This window comes from Hyla sarda, chromosome 4, assembly GCF_029499605.1.
Source record: "Hyla sarda isolate aHylSar1 chromosome 4, aHylSar1.hap1, whole genome shotgun sequence".
NCBI classification, from domain to species: domain Eukaryota; kingdom Metazoa; phylum Chordata; class Amphibia; order Anura; family Hylidae; genus Hyla; species Hyla sarda.
This window is the reverse complement of record NC_079192.1, coordinates 354,173,288-354,185,826: the sequence shown is the minus strand read 5'-3', so window position 1 is coordinate 354,185,826 and position 12,539 is coordinate 354,173,288.

Here is a 12,539-nt window from a genome sequence, read left to right as displayed (position 1 = left end):
CTTGACGTAGATAAAGTGAATAACAGATGCCTGTTCTAGCTCCCATTCTTTTTCTATACCAGGATAAATAAAAAAAAATTTGGTAGCGAAAGAAAGCAGACTTATGGATAGTCATCATGTTCAGTGTGTCAAGAAAGGAAAGAACTTTCTTTATGCTGTTCCCACTCAACACCGTTGCAGCAGATATCATTACATTGACTGCTGGGGAATTTCCCAGGAATGGTTGGCTATCCCACAATTTACGGATATGTCCCTTTGAACACATGACATGGATTCGTAGGTGACTGCCACGTATTATTTTTTTTATATTTGAGTAACTTGCCATTACAATGGTTTTTGGCAGGACAGGGAACACGGGATATCAATTGCTTCAAACAGCCTTCAAACACAAGGAATTTTCTTTGACGAACACAGGGGTCGTCACTATCCAAATCTTCAAAACATTGTGAGTCACTTTGTTCAGTCTCCTGATTGTCGGTAAGCCAGGATTCTGTTGAGGATGAGGAGTGTTCACCTAGTTTGTAGCTTACATCATCTCGATGATTCCAGGTTGAAAGGCTTATTGAAGATCCCCGCTTAGCAGAGGCATTATCCATTTCACTTCCACCACTGATAGTATGTGTGTCAAAGTCTGGTTGCAAGATTGGATTTACATCTGGCCTATCTGGGACATGGTAATCCATGGGCAACAACATTATTTCTTGATTGTCATTTTGTCCAATTGAAGTGTATGAGTAACTTGGCATGTTATCCATGTAGTCATAAGGCAACACTGTGTTTGAGGTTGGGTTATGGTCTCCTGCTTCAGCCAGATGAGTTTGATATTGTTGTAAGTCGTGTGGTAAAAACATGTCTGTTTTTTCTTTATGTTGTAAACTTTTAGTAAATTCAATGGGTACATCACTGTCACTATCAATGCTCAGGGTATTTCCTTTTAGAGCAGGTGCTTTGTCCGCTTTTTGTCCTTTAGCAAAGCTACTTTGTAATTTTTGGGAATGTGGGTGGTCTTGTTTGTACTCTTTCTGTAAGCAACACATGACTTTTATTTTGAGTCTGAACTTGGGCTTGAGTTTGTTTGTGCTTTGATGTTGGCCAAAAAATAGTGTTGGTTGCCATAGTCCGAGTTTTGGCCTTTGTTTGGCAAACCAAGGGAATATCTTAATGCACATAACTTACAATTGGAATGTGGGGTTGAGGATCATTTCCAACTGTCCCAGATGTCCCCAAAGCTTCACTGCTTGGACTTGATTGCATGCCCTGAAGTATGTCATTCCCTAGCCTGGTGCTTGTTTTTTTGGATCAAGATCCCCCCCTACTTGGCAACTATCCTTAGCAGGTGGTTGAAATGTTGGAGAGGTTTGGAGTTAGGCAGAGACGGGTTGTATAAAGGACATTCTTACATTTCCAGCATTGCTGCTTGGCCATGATCCCATTGCAGCTGTGGTAATAAGTCCCAGACTGGAAGCTGTAGTATAAATTATGACAAAAGAGGGTGTTGTAGGACAGGTAGTTGTAGCCTGTGTGGTTACTGTGTTGGTTGTAGTAGTAGTGAATTTTGCCCTCTAGGCAGAGACCATTGGATTTTCTTTGGCCAAATTCTCAAACAACGTGGGAATGGCGTCCTTCCGTAAGTAGCGTCTTTCATAGGTATGCATGTAGGAGTCTGGAGTAAAGTGCTTGGAACATACCCGATAACTGTCATTCACTGTCCCAAGCCACACTTTAGTCACCATGTCCTCAAAGTTCGCTTCAAACTGGCCAATACTATGTAATCATTGTCTAATCTGAACTACATCTTTAGGGAATGTAAGTAGTGCTATTGTTGGGTCCCTCTTGCAGGCACTTTTGCAGCCTTTCACTATACAGGAAGACATGCTAGAAAAAAGGAGAATGTTTTCCCAATTACATCGTGGCTTTGTAAAATGAGATGATTTTGCCAACCTTGAGAAATACACCTTAACCGTGAGCAATACACCACAAGTCTGGAGTGTAAACATGAGCCAGAGTGCATGAAGATATGCTAACATGTTGCGCAAATATGCTCAGAGTTTGGGCTTGGTTCGGACACTAACACCTAGGGTGGGTTCACATCACGTTTTCCCTCTCCGGTTCACGCATACAGTTGCGGAGAAGGTGGGGGAAGGGGGTGCGGAGGAACCGCATGTAACCGTATGATTGAACCGGAGCTAATGATTTCCTCTGGACCTGTATCAGCAGACCGGAGTGAACCGCAGCCTCCGGTCAGCTCCATTTTTGCACGTATGCGGTTTCCCAACCGGAACAAAAACTGTGGTTGAACACAGTTTTTGTTCCGGTAGGAAACCCGCATGTGGGACAAAACGGAGTCGGCTGATACGGGTCCCTAGCAAATCATTAGCACAGGGCATTAGCACCGGGCCCGTATACGGTTGCATGCGGTTCCTCCGCACCCCCCACCCTCTCCGCAACCGTATGCAGGAACCGGAGAGGGAAAACGTGATGTGAACATACCCTTATCACATTCCTTTTGCCACATGTGTGTTACAGATACAGTTGTGATTCTCGTATTACGGGCTCTCCCTTTACCCCAGCCGGATCAGACCGTATTCAGATTAATTTCAATGAGCAACCAGAGTCAAATGCTGACTACAGACTGCTCCGTTTGCGTTTTAGATGAACGCCCAGCAAAATGTGTGAAAACATGTTTTGGGGTCTGGTCGGGAAACAACAAACCGAGCACAAACGAGTCAGTATTTTACTCCATTAGCGAAATTAATGTGGATACGGTATGATCTGGCTGTGGTATGTGAGATCCCGTTTTTCAAGCCTCACAACCGGATACAGAACACATGAGCAAAAAGTTATGTGAATGCAAGCAAGCATTTTTTCGGAAATGGTGTTAGAATTCTTATTGGAGACCCAAATTACACATGTTACAACAAGGAAACTATAATTTAGCCAAGACATTCCAAAGGAAAAATTCACATTCATGTGTCCTAAATTTAGAGCAAAGAATGGAGACCACTGGGTAAGGCACTGTGTAAGGTCATAGGGGGTTCAAATATGTCCATTATCCGGCATGGCTAAAGTCAAACAGACCTGATGACAACATGCCATCATTTGCCTGGCATACCGTGTCCATTGTTTGTGGTCAGTGGACAGAGTAATTCAACAAGCTTTCTCATATCTCTATTGGTCCAGTCTTTTTTACGCAGCATTACCTTGTCCAATTGTAGCAAAAATGGATATGGTATGCCATCCAAGTGAGGAGAATATAACATCATTTAGGTCCTCATTTGGCAACATATTTAGTCTGAGCTCTCCTCGGCCAGACACACAACATATGCCCTAACTTACACAGTCCTGTGTCCTCCATCAGGATAAAACTGCTTGGGTAATCCCACAAAGGCATCATTATTGGAAAAATACAAAATCCGAGGAAGGAAACACTTTAGAGCACAAGTTGTTCCTTAGAAAATTTGCCTCATGCCACAAATGTGACAACTCTGCCAAAGGGTCAATTGACACATTGCTATTTTGCTATGATAAATATTTCACTATCTAAATTTGGGGGAACATTGCCTTCCAGGTGCTGTAAGATTATCCAAGTATAAGATGAAGATGATCTTAGCAACAAAATAGGCACGTGTGAATGTGCCCTTTGTTAGGTTTGCACATGTGGATTGGCCTAGAACTACCAGATGTGGTTTCTGGCCAAATCACATTCAATGGAGTATACTTATCCCAACCTGTTGGTAGGGAAAGTTGTACAGTTGTCCGAACCCAAAATATGATGTTAGTTCATTGTTCCGAGGCCAGGTTTCAAATTTGAAAACATATGTGATTGGTTGCTATGGGCAACTGTGAAACTTTTCATTTGCACATGTTTTTTCCAAGCTACATCAATGCGTATGAAGAAACATCTGCAAATATCCATCTCTTGTCCTTTTTTGAAAGGCACATTGAAGACAATGGAGGATCGCTCCAAAAACAAGACCAGAACAAAATTCAAGTTGCCCCAAGCAAACAAGGACATTGCTTTTTTCCTTTGGCTAAATGACTAACCAAAAAAGAAGAATCAAGATGATTGCTTGCTAGGGACAAATGCGTTCCCCTGTCCGGTGCCCTCAAGCATATCCATCCGGCGTCAAAATTGAGACGCCGGATGATTGTGAACTGGACCATTCAAAGAACGTGATCACTTCTAGCCTCAGTTTCCATCCGGTACACGACGGAGGGAAACTGTTCTGGCCACTGCACATATGTGAACGAGCCCTTAGCAAACCATTGAAGTAAATGTGCATCAAAGGCTGTTGCACAAAATCTTCATGTGTGAATGGATCCTTACTCTATGTTTCCAAAAAAACAACTGACAAGAAACCCATTTGCAACAGTAACAGCAATACTTTTTTTCAATTAGCCCAATATTCCAACATTTGAGTTATCCAAAACCAAAATTATCTTAAAAAAAAAAAAAAAAAAAACATGGTCAGGTTTAGTGTTCCAATACACCAAAAACAGAGCATATTTATGTAGGGATAGGTTAGATTTGTTTCAAATAAATTTTTATTGAATTTTCAAGAAATACAAAGAACTAATAAAAATGACATAACTAAAACAAAAATAACATGTCTGTATATAAACAATAAATCTCAGACAATCTGAAACATGTTCTAGAATTGAAACAAATGTGTCAAAATTAAGGCTTCAAACGTAAACTGTACCTATTTTGTTACTATCAAGAAGCTACGTATAGATTAGTGAAGCTCGGAAATTCTCTACATATACTACATACAAAATATATATAATGTAGTGGGTGTTAACATCTTAAATATATTGAGCATATTTCAGTTGAGTAGGGATAGAAAATGTGAACAATAAATTTTAAATAACAGTTTATACCATATAATCATACAATCTTACTTGATTTCCGCACTATGCTTCCCCAGGCTCCTCCGTCTCCCTTTATTTCAGAGCACTCGTCTCGTCCGTCCAGGTAAGTATAAACAGTTCGTAAAATATACCAATGTATGTAGTGTTTCATATGCCTTTATTGAAATGTGAGTTCCATTTTTGCCATGCCTCTCTACATGCAATGCCCTTACCTAATTGCCATGGAGTAGCCCAACACTATGATAAATGCTTTAAAAAATACCTTTTTCATAAGCCAAGAAACCTGCTTGAAAAAACATACTTTCCTACACAGACGTTTGGCTAATAAAGGTTTTATTATGATCAAGGTAAAAAGATTCAGGTGGAAATAAGCAACACAATAATGAGAGCTTTTGAATGAACACCTAACCAAAAAATAGCCTGCTGATTATGTAATGAAGAGCAGAGTCTAAAAACCTAATGCGCATGCGCAGGACTACTAAAACAGCGCAGGGATAACGTAGTGTACGTTAGTAGCGTAGCCCTGCGCAGTTGTAGTTTCAGCTAAGATGATCTAAAAAAAACACAGCGGAATATTCTAATGCGCATGGCTACCCTACTAACATACACTACGTTAGCCCTGCGCTATCTGCGTAGTCCGGCACATGCGCATTAGATGGATGTGCTGCAATGCAACCGAACTTTCAAAGACATGCGCAGTGAAAAGATGGAAGGCGAAATGACGAAAGCACAGTTGCCAGGAACCACTCAAGTTGCTGAGTGGCCGCCGAACAGCCAATCAGAAGAAACAAAATAGATCATTGCCGTCAACCCAAACAAGCATAATCAGGTAAAAATTATAATATTCATAGGCTAGGCTGGGGAAAAAAAAAAAGGAGGAGGGCACATTAGCGTCACCAGGACCGGAGCTGACGTAACGAACTCACAAGAGCCGAGAGAAGAAAAAAAATGCGTTTGCTCGTCACAGCATGGCCGAGGAACTACACAGTTTCCTGCAAAAATAGAAGGTCAGTAAAAAGAACTAAAGAAAGTGTTAAAAAAGAAAAGAAAAAAAATTAAGAAACAACTAGAGAAAGGGAACAATATACAAACAAAACACGGTCAGCAGAGTACCCCTTTAAGTTATTTGCAACGACTTCTATCCTCTAAATATTCTACTTTCATTTTAAGTGCTATTATGTCATTTGTGGCTTCATCATGCGAATCACGTAATTCTCCCATTTAGGTTTCTATGTGTGTGACCCTGGCTGTCACTGAACTCAACAGTTTTTCAGTAGCTTCCCAAATTTTTTTGCATGTCCTGCAAAAATATTTTTCTTAGTAATAGCATTGACTCCTTTATAATATTATCCCATGCTGATGCATTATTTGAATCACAAGCAAGATTTTTCACTGAGTAAGGATATTATCTCATGCTTAGGTTTCTGCCAAATGGGGCTGTCAGTGACTAATGATTCTTCAGCTGATAAATCACCCATTAAGTATTTATCAGTAGCAATGTCAGAGTATTTCAAATCTATTAGTTGTAACTGTGCGATTTAGGCTATTATAGAAATTTTGCTTTGCTTGGAATGTTTACTTCTTCTGAGAAAGGGAGCCAATGGAGTCTTTCAAGTGGTTTATGTTGATATTTCTGTTGATATCTCATACTCCTTGGTGTATTGTAACTCTAATATATTTGAGGGGGGGGGGGAAACAGATGACAAGAGCACAGTCCATGTTCTGTTACTCCGGTATATGGGGAGTTACCAATAGCAACAATGTGGTTGTGCAAACCTGATTGTGTTGTGCTCAGAGCACAACACCTTTTGAAGCTTGAATACCCAATCTCTGGGTGAATAGCCAGGGTGCTGCCTGGATCGAACCCATGCGTGGAAACCCCTCTGGACGGTCTAGAATAGCTTGAGAGAAGCTGCAGAAGCAGGTTAATAAAACAATCCTCTTGGCGCTCTCCTGTGGGGATATGTCATAAACCGAATCTGACAATAGGAATAATAAATAAAATTAGTATTTAATAAAAGTGCTGTGGACTACGCGTTTCAAGGGGTGGAACCCCGTCTTTGTCAGGTCCTCTGCTTGGTACAGCATTAAAAGTGTCATTTTATACAGAAAAAAAAACGCAAAAATTTGCCGGGTCATATATAACAAGCATAAGATAGGAAAACATTGCTGTTTGCTATATCTGAAAATGAAATATAAAATAATAAATTTTATATATTGCATATTTAATATTTCATTTTCAGATATAGCAAACAGTGATGTTGGGTCCATCATTTTTCTGTCAATTATACATTTTAGCCTATGTTTATTATCATTTTGCTCCTACCATGCAGCCTATCAGTTATGTTTCCATACAGGCTGGCAGCAAATTACTAACAGGATGGTCCTCACAAGATGACACTAAAGTTTGAATCTTTTAAATCTTTTACCTAGTTGTATTACAATCGGAACGCAACTTACACGCAAGGTACTATGTTTAGGCTGTTCACAGGCTACTATGGAAAACAGAACTCTCTGCATCTGTTATCATTCTCCTGGCAGACTGCCAGCGATCCGAATTTCCTGGTAAACAACATCTGCACGAGAAGTGCCCTCAGCCGCTTGTCTTCCATACCCACTCCGGCCAGACTATGAGCTGTCCAGCATCTCATCTCACGGCAGCAGACAACTTTGATGCCGTTTTGATCAAAAAGAGCCTCCATTTTGTTGACCAAGTGTGCTGCTGCCATTTTCTTTTTTTATATGTTTTTTAAAACCTAATATAGTTCCCAGAGAGCTTAGGATACCAACACTTCCTGCACCCAGGCTACACACTCCAGAAGTGCTGAAGAAGTTGGAAGCGGAAGCCACTAGTACTTCGAGATTTTTAAAAATATTGTAAGAGGAAGAGAAGGCCAATTTTTACCTTAACCTGTTGGGGACGGAGGGTGTATGGATACGCCCTCGCGTCCCGGTACTTAAGGATGGAGGGCGTACCAAATTTTCAATCACCGCCGCTCGTTGGGCAGTGATCAGACCGGGATGACTGCTGATATCTATCAGCAGGCATCCCGTGGCAATGCCTAGGGGGGTCCTGAGACCCCCATGTCGATCCATCGCTTGGAAAATAAGAATGATCTGACAATCCTAAAGGATAGGAGAGAGGTGTCAGTGTTGCCACCTCCTCCTATGCCCTGCCATTGGACTGTCAGTATGACCACCAATGCAGGAGGGGGCGGTTAGAGTTCATTTCCCCTGCTCTGCCCCCCCCCCCCCCCCCCATTGAAGTCCTGGCAGAGCTGGGAGAACATGGGTGGCGAGGGGAAGCATGGCTCCTCTTACCTGGACCGGCGGCGACAGCAACATGAAGCAGAGGCGGCGGCCGGAAAGTGCGGCGTGGAAAATGCTGCAGTGAAGATCGCGGTAAGTGATCTTCACTGTGGCCTTCTAAAAGCTGCAAAACTACAACTCCCAGCATGCCCAGACATCCAAAGGCTGTCTAGGCATGCTGGGAGTTGTAGTTTTGCAACATCTGGAGGACTACAGTTTAGAGACCACTGCACAGTGGTCTCCAAACTACAACTTTCAGCATGCACTGACTGTCTGGGCATACTGGGAGTTGTAATTTTGCAACATCTGAAGTGGCACAGTTTGGAGACCACTATACGGTGGTCTCCAAACTGTAGCCCTCCAGATTTTACCAAAAATTCCCAGAATGCCCAGACAGTCAGGGATGCTGGTCGTGTAGTTCTGCAATATCTGGACCTTCATATGTTGCAGAACTACAACTCCCAGCATGCCTGGACAGTCTGGGCATGCTTGAAGTTGTAGTTTTGCAACATCTGGAGGGCTACAGTTTGGAAACTATTACTTAGCGGTCTCAAAACTGTTCTTCCCCAGTTGTTGCATAACTACAACTCACAGCATGATCAGACTGTCCAGGCAGGCTGGGAGTTGTAGTTCTGCAAAATCTGTAGGCACACGCCCAGCGTCCCTGACTATGTGGGCATGCTGGGAATTGTAGTTTTGCAACAGCTGTAGGCACACTGGTTGGGAAACACTGAGCTAGAGTCTGTTTTCTAACTCAGTGGTTCCCCACCAGTGTGCCTACAGCTGTTGTAAAACTGCAACTCCCAGCATGTACGTATGCCAGTGCATTCTGGGAGTTATAGTTTTGCAACAGCAGAAGGTTTAACCCCCCCCCCCCTTCCCCCATGTGAATGTACAGGGTACATTCACACAGGCTGGTGTACTGTGGGTTTCCTTCTACAAGTTTGAGCTGCGGCAAATTTTCCGCAGCTCAAACTCCCAGCGGAAAACTTACTGTGAACCCCCGCCCGTGTGAATGTACCCTAAAAACACTACACTAACAAATAATAAAAAGTAAAACACTACATATACGTAACCACCACCCCCCCCCCCCATGCCTTATAGAGCAGGGTTTCCTAAACTGAGCCTCCAGCTGTTGCAAAACAACTCCCAGTATTGCCGGACAATCATAGACTGTCCTGGCAGGCTGAGAGTATTGCAACAGCTGGTGACACCCTGTTTGGGAAACACTGCTGTAGGGTTTTGGTTGTGACAAGCGCCATCCTTGTATTTGGGTCTGCCCCTATTGCAAATTCCTCATTCAGGCCTCAAATGCGCATGGCGCTCTCACTTCAGAGCCCTATCGTATTTCAAGGCAACAGTTTAGGGCCACATATGGGGTATTTCCGTACTCGGGAGAAATTACGCTACAAATTTGGGGGGGATTTTTATCCTTTTACCCCTTATGACAAGGTAAAGTTGGGGTAACACCAGCATTTTATTGAAAAAAAAAAAACGTTATGTCCCAATTTTATGGAAGTTTGTCAATCACTGTACCCCTTGTTACGTTCCTTAAGGGGTGTAGTTTCCAAAATAGTATGCCATGAGGTTACTGGCATCACGGGGGCTTCCTAAATGCGACATGCCTCCAAAAACCATTTCAGCAAAATTCGCTCTCCAAAAGCCCAATGTCGCTCCTTCCCTTCTGACCCCTCTAGTGCACCCGTAGATCACTTTACATCCACATATGAGGTATTTCCTTACTCGAGAGAAAATTAATTACAAGTTTTGGGGGGCCTTTTTACCTTTTAACCCTTGTAAAAATGAAAAAAATGGGGCTACAATAAAATTTTAAGTGGGGGGGGGGCGTGGCTGGAAGCTCATGGAGTAAGACGCATCTGCGCTGAGCTCTATACTCCCGCTGCATTTACTGTGGTAATTAGCCCTGCATTGGCCCGAAAAAATGGATTTCTGAGCACCCCAGCGCCTCCTTACCTCCTCTGGCTACCGCCAAACAAGAGGGTCTACTCCCGAGACGACTCGCTACCTCACCTGGCTGGGTCCCGCTCTCTAAGCGCTGCCGTGCGCAGCGATCACCCAGCCTCGTGCTCCAGAGCTACTGGTGACCAGCTAGGACCTCCGACACAGCACATTACCGGGACCTGTCAGTCCTCACCCTACCGGACTGCCCTGTGTTTGCCTGGCGTGCAGCTGACTTGCTCACCCGCAACCCCACCAGCCTGAGGCGGCCACGCTACTTGGGAAAGAAAGTACAGCCGAGTCCGGTCAGCAGCTTTATAAGCTCTCATAAGGTGAGCGTAACCCCTCTGCTCATAAGAAGAACCTAAAAACTTTAGTAAAAAAGATACCTCCTACCTTCCCACGGACTATCCTGACCTGAATAGAAGGAGACCTTCTCCATTGTGTCTGTCCCGCTCTCCTGAACCTGTCTGCAGGCGCCATTACAGATGCACGTGGTGTGCCTTCTTTCCAAACTCACACTCACTGTGTAGTCTCTGGATTGCGGTCCGACCTACTTAACTCAAAAATATCACAGATTCACTCCCAGTGAGCGGACTTCTTTATACTTTATAAAATCCTGTGGAAGTGTATATTATACACTGATTTGCAATACCTCTATACTTGTTGCTCAGTGAGACAAACTTGAGGAGGAGGAGGGGGTAAACGCTGTTTTTTAATACAGGACAAGTGGTTTATTAATACCAGTTTACCAAATTATCACATACTGATGAAGGACATCGCCCTGCCTTCTTCTGTCTCTCTTACCAAGGTGCCCCATAACTTCAGGATCACGATTGGAGATTGGACTCTATATCCTGTAGAGTTAGAGAGTGGAGAGCATTGATGCCTTCCAAAACCAGGAGATTGACATTAATCCTGATTTGAAATTTCTTTTCGATCACAAACCTAGTCATATGGTCCGAATGGTCATTCGAAAAGACAATGTTACCATGGAAACCCTGCAGTATTCTACGTTGGACAATGCCATACTAAACCCTTCTATTTGGGTATGGCGAGTCGATTATGTTTGGGGCATATTGATGGTTATTATTCTTGGATGATTGAGTTTCCTAACTGTCAAGATGATAAGATGGATGCAATTTTTTAGAAAGACATTAGCAAGGTTCTGGCTTGAACATCATAAACCAAGTTCAGATGCCATGATTCTTTATGAACTGGTATAAAAGCCCTTTGTAAAGCGTTCCACTATAATAAATTTTTATATTTCAATGTTTATATCGTAACGAAGGTGAATATTGTCGGGTTTATCCATAATGTGTATAATTATAAATCAAGAATATTGCATTTTGCTTATAGAATAGATCATGGCTCTAAAAACCAGAATTTTCTAGTTTTCCATCAGACTGCTGACTTCAACTTTTTGCCCTCTGTTCCAATGTAGACAGATAATAAAACTTGTTTACCAGAAGACTAAGAACGATGGAAGTCTTAGTCGAGATGTCTGGAGACCCAATACAAGAACTAACAAATAAGCCACTTTTGTTTAAAAAGCTCATCGGTGTGGATTTTAACATGTTATTGAAAGTGCATGTTTGATCTGAAACAACACTTATCCTATGGTCTCTAAACTTTGGTTGGCGAAACCAGTCTGTCAGGTAATTTATATTGTGTCTTCCCAAACTACCAGTAAAATGTATGAAGTCCGCAAGACGTTAAATTAAAAATCTTAGGCTGTAATCAATGTAATATTAATATGATTAGCAGAGTGTTGTCTATATACAAATGATAGATAGTACCTTATTTTTCATATAATTTCTTATAATAGCATCCAATAAGATATTGTCCATGTAGATTAAAAACACATGTGAATACAACTTTTATATTTTGATACATCATTTTAGAAAATTTCCAGTCATCTATTTAAGATGACTGGGAAATGAATCTGTGGAAAGGATATAATCTAATTGGACAATGGAGTAAACCATTGTATAAATAAAATAGTCAATTTATATATATATATATATCCCAAATTGTAGTTATTATAGCTAGTTGTAGAATCTATTTCTTATCCTAGACTGCCATCTGTGGTTAACCTAGGAATAACTAGGTCCCACTCTATCCACCCATAACATCATATTTGTTATGGGTGGATAACTTAGATAAGAAATGAGTTAAAAAGCTGTGTCCAAGTGAAGGGGGGCTCTCTGAAAACAATCAGAAAATCTCCTCACAAGAGACAGGGCTCATCATAAAGAAAAACTTCCTAGCAACCCTTTACCTTGGAGGCTGAAAACAGATATCTGGTAATGTATAGATTTCATTATCCAAAATATTAATACATTAACTGGCTTGAAATTTAGTTGTGCCCTGCTTTATTCCGGAGGTGTACTGTTAGA